A 14,249-nucleotide genomic window follows, 5' to 3' on the forward strand; every position below is an offset into this window, starting at 1 on the left:
GGAGAAAAGGAGAAAAGGAGAAAAGGAGAAAAGGAGAAAAGGAGAAATAAGGAAGTTTGCACAACAACTCTTTATTTACAGGGGTGAGGCTGAGGGGTTATGTCAAATTGAACTGTCAGTAGAGAGGTATTAGAGCAAATCAACAAAGTGAGTAGCAACACATTGCCAGGAACAGGTAACAATCACTCGAGGGATCTAAGGGAATTCAAATATAAAATTGCTGAACTTTTCACAGTAGTGTGTAACTTATAGCTTACATTGGCCCACGTTCCAGAGTAATGGAAGGTGGCAAATGTGGCCTCAATTTTTAAAATAATCTCCGGAGGGGAGCCAGGAAACCAGAGAATGGTAAATTTGACTTCCTGCTGAGGCAGACTGATGGAAGTTATAATAATGAGCAGAATTAGTAGACATGAATATATACAGCTTACTGGAGATAGTGGACAGGGTTCATAAATAAAGAAATTATGCCTCACAAATCCTGTACAGTTCTTTGAAAGGATCATTGCCCTTGTAGACAAGGGCGACTTGAGAAAAAAATTACCTTTGGATTCCTAAACCTTTCTAAAATATCCCTTCCTAAACAATCTTACAGAAACCTAACGTCAGGGGGAGATTGCTGCACATTAATAACTGCTCAAAGGAGATGGAGCAGCAGGCAGGAATAAATGGTTGCTATTCTTCCTGGAGCAGTTACTCGGGGAATCCCAGGGGAATCTGGCTGGGAATGGCCACAAATCACCTAGAAAAGTCGAAGAACATTGAGAGGGGAAAGTTTGCTGGTGGTTTGGAAGTAGTCAGAACAATTGAAACCAAAGCATACTGAAGAATTTCAAAAGTTTGCATCACGCTGAATGGGTGATAAAATGGAAGATAAAATTAATCCCTGATAAATGTGAGGTAATACACTCTTGGGAAGGCAGTCCTAAGTGCACTTTGGCAATTATCGGATCAAAATTTAGCTGGTTTTGTTTTGGAGATGAGGGACAACTCAGGACAGTTCTCCAAACACATCTGCTAGACAACCTTTCGTGGTCAAAAGCAAGCAAATAAATTTTGAACAACATTAGGGATGGACTAAGAGAAAGCAGCGTTATTTGAATAATGCAGTCACAGCTTAGAGACAGGGTTGGCTTGTGCCTCAGCCCCTGTCTCATAAAGGTGGTGGAAGTTAGAAAACTTCAGAAAGAAAGGTAACAAATGAGCAGAGGCTTCTGTGCAAAGTGGAGCTTTATATATGAAGACTGCTAATTATGGAAAAAGGTCCAAGCAGGACACACCTAAGATGTATGAAAATCTTGAATGATATGGAGAACAGGAAGATCGAACAATTCTGCTTTTCCCAATACAAGAACAAGGATCATTCAGCAGAAAGCTTTAACAGCACACCTAAACCAAATGAAAATAATTTTCCACATAGCATACATAAAATTGTGGAAGTGCCAAAGGATGCCATGGAGGTTTAGCATATGAAGAGTTTTAAAATAAAATCACGTGGCTACACGGAGTGAGGTATTTGAGTGTTAAACCAGCAGCTCTGCTCAGCAAGTCCCTAATCCCTGATTTCTAGATACTGGGAAAATATAAGAATATAAGGATTATAGTCAGCCTCTTTCTCATGGACTCTCCCTGCAGCTGCTGCGGCCAGACGGGATAGACGGACCCTTGTTCTGACCCAGCATGTCATCTTTAAATTCTTTGTGTGCTTTTGTTCACTCTAGCAATCTGTTATATGGCAGTGCTGAGACAAGAGAGACGGGGCCTGATGATTGTGGTGAAGCTCAGCTGCACAGAAAAGATTGGAGGAAAAGAGCAAGATTCTCTCACGCTTCCAAACAGCTCAAAATAGCTGATAATTCTCCAAGCCTGAAGTCTGTCATGTTAAAAGTAGTATTCCCTCAACCGAGAAGGTTACACAGGTAGCAGGTTTGGGTAGAAAAAAAGAGTATGCTGTAATTGAAGGGAGGAAAATTAGTAACATAAGCCTGAGCTGTGAAGTTCTAATGGCACTGAAAGCTAAGTGCCAGGGACACTCACCAGGCACTTCAGGATTCTCCTGCACCATATCTAATGTGCGGATTAGCACCTTCCCTTTCAAACTTTGAAAATTCACAGACACAGAAATCCCTGAAATAGGAATAGGGGAAAGGCGTGGTGAGCTGGGTCTAGCACAAACAAAAAAACCTGTTCTCTAAAATAATCACAGTCATTTTTAATAACACAAAATCTCATTTTTAAACTAAAAGAGCTTGTTAGAAGAACACAAGAACACGAGAACAAAGTTGCAGCTTTTTAAACACAAGCTGCAGCTTTGTTTTGCACAGCAAAACTGAGTACAGTGGAAGCTGCTCTGCTGGCTGACAGCTCTCCATCTCCTGGGAACTGCTGCTCTCTGGTGCTCATCTTCCAAACAAAAATCTGGGACGATTTCCCTTTCATTCACTTCACTCAGCTTTCAATGTTGCTACTGAACTGCCTCATCAAGAGAAGAATCAAGATGTAGTAACTCATGTTCAGACACGCATCCTTTCTAATTAAGTGTTGGGAAATAATATGCACTTGAATTGTAAGATGGGCCTATGCAATATGTAAGTGAGATTGAGAGTCAATTTACAAATTGGGCTTTGTACAGCGTGGTGTCTCCTATGCATGTGACATAAACAGCTAAGAAAATTCTAATTTTGGTAGTGCTGGTAGCCTAGTTTAAACATTTTCAGCAGAGCATGTCTGGACTCCTCATTTCAAAATTATTTTCATTTTGAAATTGATGGAGGCATCTTGAAAATGGGGTTAAATAACCTGAAAATGAAACAAAGCACTCTTTTTTGCAGCTGGATGGTTGATTCACCATTTCTCAAAGAGACTGTTTGCTTTAAAAGGAGTATAAATCCTGTGCTGGGTCCCTACAGTCACAAGGACCTTTGATGCATTTTGCAAGTGATGGCTTAATTTCTGTTTTGATTTTATAGTACAGAAACTACACGGCTGAAATAATGAATGATTGGGTAATATATCTTTCACTATTTATCAGTTATTTTCATCACAGTTCTGCCATTTTTATTCCCTCTGCAAGCCAGTACATCTTCCTCGATGTGAGAGGCTGGTGAACTAAATAAATATAAAGCAGAAACTGTCTGCAGAAAAATGTCTATTAGAAGTTCTCTCCTTTCCGTTTTAGATAATTATGTCCTATAAACTGCACAAAGGAAATAACAAAGTCAGCCAGTAAATCAGAGGCAGTAAGTAGAAAAAAGGTCTGTTGATGGTGTCTTTAACTGCTGAAAATGGATATATGCATGAAGTAGAAATTCTTTAGAAAATCATAGTTATTTCTGACCTTACTGAAATTCCTGCTGCTCATTACCAAGATTTAAGAGGTTGATGCTAGGAAGGGTAACAGTTAAATTTAATGAAAGTTGCAGCACTCATGCTTTCTGGGCTACTGCAATTATATTTGACAGAAACTGTAGAAGCATTTAGTTCACCTTGAACTGATCATCAAAACATCCTATGTTGTTATTCGCAGTGATTTCAACATCCATTGCTTGTTATAACTCTAGAGTGGTTTTGCTAATACTTCTATTTCCTACTTGTTCTGCTTTTGTTAAAAATGCTCGTCTTTTAAATATTATATGCACCAATTTCACGTACAGAAATATTGTGCAAACCTACCTACTTATACAATAAAAAAGGTAGGGAGTTAAGAGGAAGAAGGCAGCAAGAGGTCTTTGTGCTGGCAAAATCTATTCATACTTCTCAAATTTAAAAAGTACACTTTTCATGTGAGTATTTACTAATTGTAAAATGTCAGCACAGGAGTATCCTGTTTTATTTGGGGAGTTTTTTTGAATGTATGGACATTTCATATAAATAATGCTTCTTGTACTAGTTTGAAAACAAACCAGTGGGAGGCACTAAGTCAGAATAACAATTTAATGGAAATTAAAGAAAAGGGGGGGAAAAAGGTAAAAGAAAACACTGTCAAACTGACAGAGTCAAGGTACAACCTGACACCCTGTTAGGCAGGGTGGTGGTAGCAGTCTGGTAGAATGGTGGCTGCAGTCCTCTGAAGCAGTGATCCTGTAGTAAAACAGTCTGCTCTTCCTCAGGAAGTCCAATGGTGGCTGTGTAGCTCCTGTCCTCTGGAAATCCAGTGGGAAGCCAGTGTCTCTGGTGTTCAGCCTCAGATTATATCCACGATGGGATGCTTGGTTCCTCCCTCTGGGTGGAGCATCTCACAATGGGGTAACGAGTCATGAGGCAGAGTGTTGATTAGGCTCATTAACAGGAGATAGTCCGGAGGGAGTTATCTCTGAGTCAGGCGGCAGGACAATGATGGGCCATTAACAGAAAGATAGTCTGGGGGGAGGAGGCAAGGAAACACTGCCCCACCTGGTTTCAACGGCTCCTGAGGATGGTAATAGAATACACTGCAACCCAGGACACTTCTCCAAACCATCCTTACACAATCATTTTTATTATCTATTTGCATTGTGAGTTCTGGAATATCTATCTCCAAAAAGATTATTATTTTCATATAATTTGCCACTTACAAATGTGGGTTACATTTTAGCTGCCAACAACTCAGGAATCATCTGTGGTTATAGGTTCCAGCTGAATACTTCCAAGGCATTTGTGTGTTGTAATAGAACTGTTCTTCAGATCACGCGACAAAATTAGGAAACTGTGAGGTAATTTCCAATAAACAATTACTATATCATTTACTGAGTGATTGGGGGTGGGGGGAAAGTGGATGCAAGGAAGCTGCTGTTTCTTGCTTATTGTGTATCCCTTAAATGAGCACAAGGTAAACGAGAATGGCCTGCAACTAACCCTGAAGTACAAGACAGAGATGATGCCTGAAGAGGCCACCTAAAAACAGAGACTAGACAAGAATAAGGGAATAAAGGTAGGTATTTATTTTAAAGGCATTCAAAGGTACACCCTGGGGAGCCAGAGGCCAGATGGACCCCAAGATGGACGACAGGGTGTGAGTTCTTCACACTTTTATAAGTTTGGTTCATTTGCATATCAGGGTTAATTCTCCAGTTAAGGCTTCAGTTAATGATGTAGTTTTCCTTTAGAGGCTTTTGGTTGATACTTTTTGGGCCTAGGACGGTCTGAGTGTCCTTGGAGAGCAGGCCTGGAGAGGCTTTGCTATGCCTACCTAGCATGAGAGAGCAGAAGTTAACATGCTACAAGAAACTTCAGAGTTACACACTAGGCAGTAGGATTTGAAAAATACGAAAGTTAAAACCTAAGGCATCAGAGATACAGATGTCTATTAGGAAGGAGAAATTAAGAGATCAATGGAAATTGAATTTGAAAGGGTGCTGAGGGCAACAGAAGTTCACACTCATCGTTAAGGTTCACTGGTGCTGCCCTGCTGATGAAGAAGTTATTGCACTAGATACATAACTTTCAACAGTTGTTTTGGGTTCATGGACTCATGTAAATCCTTTCATGTGTATCTCCATGTTCAGATTTGCAGCTTGGGGGTTTATAAGGAGGAGAGAGCCATTGATATCTTCACCTGGTCTGTCCTGGACCATGTCTGGCTCCAAAGTGCGGAGACGTGCTGTGACGTGATGAGTGAGGTTTGGCTTCATTTTGTATTCTTCTTTTCCTGCTCGCAATTTTTTCTCATATGGTGTGGGCCTGTGGAAGCAATGGAAACAGAGGATCTGACCTGGATAGATAATATGGGAAAGGTAAGGAGCAAGGAGAGGAAAGAGAAGGGGAGAGAGGTTAAGGCCTGAGAAACCCTAAGACATGCTCCAGAAGGTGAGGAGTGTTGCCTAATGTTGCCTTCCATGTCTCCCCTGGGCATTCGTTCAAGTGACCTCCACCTTTGCACATTTTTTTGTTGCAGTTGTGGACAGGTACTGGAAAAGATAGAGTTATGCTAGGATTAAATAGTCTTGAAAATCCGTTTGCTTCTGATCAAATCCAAGCAAAATTGGTGGCATAAAAGATTCCCTCTGAACATCTATGGCAATTGGATCAAGGCTTTTTTGACTGCTGTCTATCATATTCTGCTACTCCAAAAATGTGATGGGACCAGCCTGGAGAAAAGTGGACGGCTGTTTGCACAGAACCAGCAGAAATGTAACCACTAACTGATCAAAAACGTTTCTTGTGTAACATGCTCAGCTTTGAGAAGTAAGGCCTTATGTAGTTTAGATGGTTCTGGATTTGGCTGAAGCTCAGAAGCTTGCTTTCTGTCTGTACAAATAAGCCACCGAACGTCCAGTCAAGACATTCCTAAAACAGAGCTTCTTACAGTTTAAAATTAATTGCTAGTAATAAGTCATTATGATTTTATGTAATAAAATTTTGTTATAGTTCTTAGTATAGTTCTTATAGTTGCAGCCAGTTCTTGAACTTCCAGGAACTGTGCTGTGGGATGTAATGTTTCTATAGAGATTTTTTCTTGTGCCACAAAATAAGTCTACAAATGTACAGTGGGGATGTTCCCTCTTCTGCAATCCATACATCTCTCAACCATCTATTACAATGGTGTTTCACGCAACAAGAGCACATCTTCCCATAATTGTCTTTCCTGAAGATGTCTTTATGCCTTCCGAAAAGATGGAGAGCAGAGATAGAAAAATAAGTGGAAGTTTTCAGTTTTCAGAGAAGTAAAATCTTGGTTCTGCTGTTGCTCCTTTTGTTTTTCTATAGTATTACTTGTGTTCTGCCCTTTTGCTCCTGCACACACAGCTTGACTGTATTTTATGTTCATATTCAACTTTGTGTTAGAAATAATCTGAGATTTGGGAATGAGAGGTTATTAGAAAATATTAATATAGTATTGTTCACTCAGTTTTAAAATAAATAGCAAGTTACTGTAACACATTGAAATGGAAATATGCTCTTATTTTTTTTAAATAAACCGTTTTTTGTTGGAAGCTCAGGGAACTGGGAGGGCCTAATAAGTAAAGCTAATTTCTTTAAAAAATAAAGAAAAATGGAAGGAAAATTACATACAGAATAGGATTATTGATATACAATAAATATAGAATGAGCTATTTCTTCAAGCTGCTAAAACAAATATGTGAAGTTGTAAGAATATTCCTAATGGCTAAATTTCTTTACTCAATTTATCTTAGTGGATTTCTGTAGATGTTATGCATATTCTCTATTGAAGTAAAAGAAACTGTAAAAATAGTTTCGTTGGAGAGAATTGTTTAAAGAGGCACTGCAATTCCTATTGAAACTACAAAACATTTTTCAATATAATTTATAAACATTAAGTCTTGTATTGAAAATCTGGCTCAAAGGACCAAGTGGATTGTGACTATGACATTTTTATTCTGACTTTTTTGACAAGACACAGTTAACCAAAATAATGAATTTTTTAATTAACAACTTAAAACATCCTTATCATTTTCTACAGAGCAAAAATTTTTCTGCGAATTATAATAAAAAGAAAAACAAAATAGATTCCAGAACTTCCAGAACAATGTCTTCACAAATTAAAGATTTAGAATCCATCCAAAGAGTATTAGTTTGGTTTTTTTCTTTTTCCAACAGTACTGGGAATATTGTTTCTGCAAAGAAGAAAAAAAGAGACAGTTTCTGAACACAAGAATTGCTGAATAAAAGAAGCTAATCTTGCAACATGTTTGTTGAGAAACCATTAATATACTTCCCTGTTTAAGACCAGCTGGCACATCATAGAAAAGTTTTATGAATTTTCTGATTTTAATTAATCCCTCAGGGTTCTCCATTGACCTCAGGACAGTTACAAAAGGATGAGATTTGTCTTTTTGTTAGAAAGAATTCTGTTTATAAATATGTCTTTAATTTTGGTAGGAGCTGGGTGGATTCTTTACTCTCTCTCAGTAGAGCACTATGAGTACAAAGCTATTTGTCCTTTGTTTGGCTGCTGCTTAATTAGACTTTCCAATTCTAACCAAGCTTGTTATGGAGCTCACCTGATGCTGGGCTTTTGTCATAAACCCAGCTTTCATCACAGGCCCACATGCTCCTGCTTGCATCTGGCACGTGCTTTCTAGGGTTTTCTAGGTAAAAGAGGCCAAATTTGTGCCTTTCAAAACATGGGTAACCTAAGGGCAGAGTCGTCTGTGACTTTTCTTTTTTCAGCTGTGATTCCTGAGTTCACAGAGCTGGGAGATCTGACAGAGTTGGAGCTGGCCCTCCATGTGAAATTAACTGGGAACGAACCAGCGCAGGATAAGATCACAGTTAACCCTCCCATTAAAACCACCCATCTTTACCTTGGCCATAAATCCTCACGTGTCAGCCTAATCTTTGATCATGTTCACAGCAAGTAGCTGTGGTGTTACAGAGAGTCTTCTCAGTCACTTGAGGAAAAAGTAGTGAGAGCTGTTGAACTTGTGTAGTTATGTGAATTCCTATCTCTGTGTCAAGAAGCTTGTAAATGTATCAGTGGGGAAAGTGGGGAGAGGAAGGCACGTAGGACAAAAGCTACACACATGTCAGCATTACACCTTCTCCTTCAGGGGAGAGTGAATCAGAAATTTTTTGCCTTCCATACATCCTTGCTTTGAAGCGGTTTGTTTTGGCTTGATTTGACATCAGAGGAGACACTGCAAACCAGCCTTTGTGCTGATACCGTCAGCCCTCCAGTAGGTAATGAGTCTGGTGCAGACAGCCCCCACAGCACTGCCTAAAACGTGCTCAAAAACATCAGTCATGGGGATTACACAATGTATTTCGTTGCTATTTACATGCAGAAATCTCACCATCTGGGTTAATCTTGTAGAAGCAAGTACAATTAGGTGATATTTTGTATGTATGATAAAACCTGAGCCACAGGGCTCTGTGCCAGGCTCCATTCTCATAAACATCCGTGTAAATCCAGAGCAACTCCCCTAATTTCAGTGGAGATTACATCAAAACTGAGCCAGAATTCATATTCTAGGTTCTCACTGCCTACACACAGCCTACAATGTTGCCTAAACTGATCCCTGGCTGCCTCGTTTCTGGCACCTTAAAGGAACAGTTACCAAATATGTACATATATACTGGGGAATTATTATTATTGTTATTGTTTTTGTTTTATATATATATATACACTCATGTATATGTAGTGTGAATTATTAGCTGTGCTGGAAATAGAAGCCTAACACCAAGAATTTTCTAGTATGAATTTTACATTTCAATAAGTGCACATGCACCTATGCAATGTTCACACAGACAGCAGGTTTTATAGATGTGTTAGCCATGAAGAACGAGAGGAGAAAGGAAACTTTAGCAGAACAACAGAGTGGAAGATGACATGGCATTTTCAAGGTTAATCTTCCAGACTTAGAGCCCTGACAATCAATACTCAGGATGACTACACTGGAGAAAATAATCAAATGTTATATAATGTATTTTGGACCTTTGACAGAACTTTTAAGTCAGATTTCCCGTTTCCTAGAGTAGTCCTTTAATGAGAATATCCTGTGGCTTGGGTAGGCTAGTCCCACAGAAAGAACTTACAGAGGAATTATTTTTAGTTTAATTTCCTAGAGATATCTGGCTGTTGACATGATTACAGAGCCTAGAGATCCATTTGTCTTTCTCCTTGTTCTACTTAGTGATTTTTGGCCAGTTGCAGCCATATCAAAGAGATTTGTAGAATTCTTAAATTAATTACATTCCTACAGGTTTTGTGATCTTTTGGGTCTGGGTGGAGAGGCGAGACCTAAGATAGTACTTTTGCTATGAGCTCTGAAAATTACTGCAAGTTATTAAAGGAAGATACCCAGGAGAACGGAAGTTTAAATGTTCCAGCCATAGGAAACATTTCCATCAGAACTCGAACGATATGAGGTGCGGAATGTCAACAGTCACTAAGGCACAAATAATCAGAGCTCATTGGAATCTTCTGCTCAGGGAACTTCCTAGCAAAACAGTGAGAAATATGATGCTTCTACACCTGCTAAGGTGTAGAAGGATAAAATCTGAAAGCAGTTTTAAGACATTATGCTAGCTTTCTAATAAATTGCTAGTAATTTTAAAATTGTCAGTGACTCTTTAATAGCTGCTTTAAAAATCTGTTCTAAAGTGGTGTCACTAACTTGTTTCTGTTTGGAGTTCTTTAAGGGTCTTTAAAAGCAAGATTTCGTAACAAATTGTAGCACCTTGCATAGAAGATTTATTGCTTTTGGGTTTTAGTCTGGAGCTTTCCAGGAGCCTTGAAGACAAAACTTTGACTTAAACATGATTTCTGTACTCCACATTCACCTTAGCAGATATAACTCACATGTCTGGATGGGGTGACTACTGGAAATTTTACCACTCCGTGCAGAAGCTCCCTGTGCCCATTGCATCCTCCACCATGGCTCAGCATTCACTGAAAATGAAAGGAACAGGCTAGAACTCAAGATTTTGAGGAAACTATTGAAAATAGAGAACCCAGATCTTGAGCTTGCAGCTGTCTGGACAGTGGCTGGGAAATAAAAACTCCAATTTCGTGCTTCCTTGCAGCTGTTAACTGTAAAGTTTAAAGCTGACATATTAGGCGCTAAAGACAAACAAATCATGTGCATTTAATTTATTATCCAACTAAATAAAATTGTAGTTCCTGTAGCTCATCTTCAGATCGGAAAAAAACCACACCAAACCCTTTATTTTAAAAATGCCAACAAGTCTCTCAGAGAATGTGTATCCAAGTGTCACAGATGGCAAGCACCACGCTGTAAAGTATGCAAAAGTACAAGTTCATCCATTGGATCCTCCGTGAGGGGGTACTGTGCTCATACTTGGAAAAGAAACGTTCAATTAATTTCCAGGAAGTCAAACTTTCTAAACTATACAACTATTGATATGAGCTTAATGTTTCCAGTCAATACTGATATGCTTTCTTGGCTGCTGAAAGAGACCCTTTCACCTGGTTAAGCTGCACTTCCAGAGCCGTCCCCTTTCCCATGGGACACGCCGTGCCCCCATCCCTAATCGCTGCAATCACAGAGATGGGCGGTTCTGTAAGGCCTTTCCCGGCACGGCACGCTGCTTTACAGACGCGCTTTCTACCCGTGCTGACATTCCGTGGAGAAAGGGGGAAAGGTGGTTCCCTTTGAAAACAAACACAAAAACAAGCAAGCAAATCAAATGTCTTTTGACACCTCCCCGTGCCAGCGCTGTGTGTGTTTACCCCCGCGGGCAGCCGAGTCGGCTAAACCAGCTGTGCAGCGAGCCGAAGCGATCGCTTTCTATCTGCCTTCCCAGCCGTGGCAAGGAGCCAAAGCCTGTGCCTTATCTCTTGGACCCTGCCCTTCACAGCCACAGCGGATGGTAAGATTACCATTTCCCAAAAGACATCACATGGGCGCTCTCCCCGCCATCCTCAGCCAGTGGGCTCCAGGGGTTCCCAGCGCATGGCGACCTCGCCTGCACTCCACCTTTGCTGCCGGCTGCCGGGCTTCTTTAACCTGCCACAGTGCCAGAACGGACAGAGCTCACGCACTGCCAAGCACTGCCCTTGGAGCACGCAACAGCAGCAGCAGCCTCTCGAGTGGTCGGCTGCGGCTGCGGTGTTACTCATTATTCCAGCCGGATGCATGGCTGGAGTTACAATGATTTCTACCAGCTTGAGAATAAAACCCTAAATGTGCAATTTCCTGCCCTAAAGGCCTTGAATTTCAACGATATTTCAAATGTGGGCCTCTCATTTACATGAAAAAGAATAAGTGCCTAAATCTCACTCAGGTCCTGGTTTTAGATTCTTCTCATCTCTTTCCAAACAAGTCTTCTTAAGCCGGGAAGTTTAACAAAAGCAGGCCTATTCAGTTCCATGTACATAAGCCAAGTAAAACTGGAACTGAAGGGCAGCAGTAGGAGAAGAACTGGGGTCTGGAAGGCAAAGGCCTAATTAGCTGTGGTGGGTTAGAAAATCTGATAACAAATACAAAGCAGAGGGGGTTTTAGATGATCTGCACTGACATGGAAGACTCCTGTTGTTTCTTAACCGAGCAAAACGGTAATAAACCTCTTTGTGTGCCGGGTTCGTTAGGACTGGAATGCATTGTGGCTAAGGAAAATAAAAGGAGCTCTGACACTTTTAACTGATGAGAGCTTTTTTAATGAGGCTAGCTGGCCTGACTTTCAAAATGTGCAATAGACTTCTGCTGGATTGAATGAAAGTGGCTTCATAATTGTAATGATATTGCAAAATAAATGCAGGTTAAGTTATGTGTAACCACTCAAATGTGCTACTCTGAGTTAACTGTGGAGTTACACTTACAGACTATTTTTAATGAATATGGAATTTGGTTGATTTGGAGATAAGAAGGTGTTAAAAAATGGCATCTTGGAGCTCCTTCTTAGACTTCTGTTTTTACACTTCTTTATCCCCTTGTGCCTGCCATGCTAGACTTCTCCAAATGAAGAGCTTGTTTGAATTCTGAGTTTTCTTAGTACTGGTTTTAATTTTAGTAATAGAGTTCATTTGGATTTTTTCTGGATTCTGCTGTGCTAAAACACAGCCATAGGAAACCACCAGTTTTCTAGTGGAAGAACTTAACAAAAACTATCAACATTTACAACACTTACAACACTTAGCGTTTACAACAAACAGAGCAGAAACGTCAGTAAACATTTAGGATCCTGCTCTTTATTAGCTTGCAATAAGTCTTCTGAGTTAAAGCAGGCCAAGAGCAAACCCTAAAGAAGCCGGTGTCCATAAACTGTAGACTTTAAATGACAATTAAAAACCTATTTGTAATCTAATGTCCCTCAGATTTTTCCCCTTATTTTGTTCAATTTGTGGGTTCAGTTTCTCAACTTGTACAGTTAAACCTTCCTGAAGAAATAGAAAGCAGAGGTAGGAATTACTCCATCTATACTCTGGCATTTCACTGGAGTTTACTGGGTGCAGTAACTGGGTTTGATGAATCAGGAAGAGGCTTCTACAAAGACTGGCATTTCCCACCTCTGCTTTCTGCAGGGTGGCTCCACCAGCCCTGGAGCCATCAATATCTGTGTCAGCTCATGTCTTGCCAGAAGGAGAAGTTGTTGACAACTTTTAGTCTTGAGATTAATCTACAGACAGAGCTTGCAGGACTGAATGCCACTCCCTTTTGACATGCCCGGCCCCGGGGAACAAGCAGAGATCACCTACAGGAGGAGAGGGGGGTGTCCTCAGTGTGTGACAGAGGCCAGATAGCAAACTGCCCATTGAACACAGCATGTAGGGAGCTTGTAGCTGCCAAACTACCTGCCCTTAGGTGTCCTGAGAGGCTTCTAGTGAAATGATTACTTGTGGAAAATAACCTTTATGTTGGAGTGCATTCAAGCCAGAAGGGTTGAGGTAACCCATCTGAAAGTGAGAATGCCCATCCCATTCAGTGAGAATGCCATTTCACAGGGTGAATCAGACAGGCTTGCAGCAGGCAGACAGTGCCCTGGAGCAGACAGGCTGCCTGCAGCCTCACATCCCCCTGTGCACTTGGCCATCCTCGTGGGGAGAGGAGCCATCACCTTCAAACCTTGCTGCAGCAGAAGGGCACATTTGAAGTGTTTATTTGGGGAACAAAAGATTCCTTATACCTTGACAGTGGGGCTGCCTTCAAAGACCTCATTCAAGCAGAGCTGTATTTATTGAATTCCTCTGCACTGAGAATATACATGCCTGAGATTTTAATTCTTTCATAACTGAGAAACACTTGGTCATATTTCTATCTGAGGTATCAGGATGAGAATTTTTATGTATTTGTGTGAATTTTGGTCTGTTTAGATCAAGATTGGGCAAAAATCAAGTATGTGGGACTTCAGAGGTTGCCCAGGCAGAGGCTCAGGTGGAGGGAAATCTCTTTTCCCCAGTGGCCTGTTTTGTGACAAAGTATGTAATAAAATCTCAGACATGGAATAAAAAAGTCCACATATTGCTTTTGATAACTACTCACCCTCAGGCTTTCCGAACAGATGGGAGCACTAAACACCAAAATTCTTCAGCTTACAAACTGGCAAAAGGCCCAGCAGCGCTGCTAACAGAAGGAGTTGTACGAGCTCTTCATTATTTACAAATTTAAATTCTTCTGGAAAGAATTACTGTAATACGTAGGACATGATCCCAGGGTTTTGGCAAAATGTATTAGTAACATGAGCTCTTGATCCTAGGAATTAAATTAGATCTTGGAAGGTTAAAGTGTGATGTTGTCTAATGTACCAGGAACTTTACATCTAATGGAAAGTTGTTTACACCTGTTGCAAGTGCTTTAGTTAATACATGAAAGTTGGTGTTTCCACAAGGGAATAGACTGGCTGTTCCTCTC

General features: G+C 40.4%; 1 long non-coding RNA gene across 1 annotated transcript; it reads right to left on the reverse strand.

The window, feature by feature from the left end:
* Nucleotides 1-7,044: 7,044 nt before the first annotated feature.
* Nucleotides 7,045-11,475, reverse strand: LOC121663384. Its single transcript, XR_006015619.1, has 3 exons — nucleotides 11,282-11,475; nucleotides 10,241-10,330; nucleotides 7,045-7,553 (listed from the first exon to the last, which is right to left on the reverse strand). It is a non-coding gene; the product is annotated as an uncharacterized LOC121663384 (long non-coding RNA).
* Nucleotides 11,476-14,249: the final 2,774 nt, after the last annotated feature.

This window comes from Corvus kubaryi, unplaced genomic scaffold (assembly GCF_017639235.1).
Source record: "Corvus kubaryi isolate FWS band 111438036 unplaced genomic scaffold, C.kubaryi_AGA036_p1.0 129, whole genome shotgun sequence".
Lineage (NCBI taxonomy): Eukaryota > Metazoa > Chordata > Aves > Passeriformes > Corvidae > Corvus > Corvus kubaryi.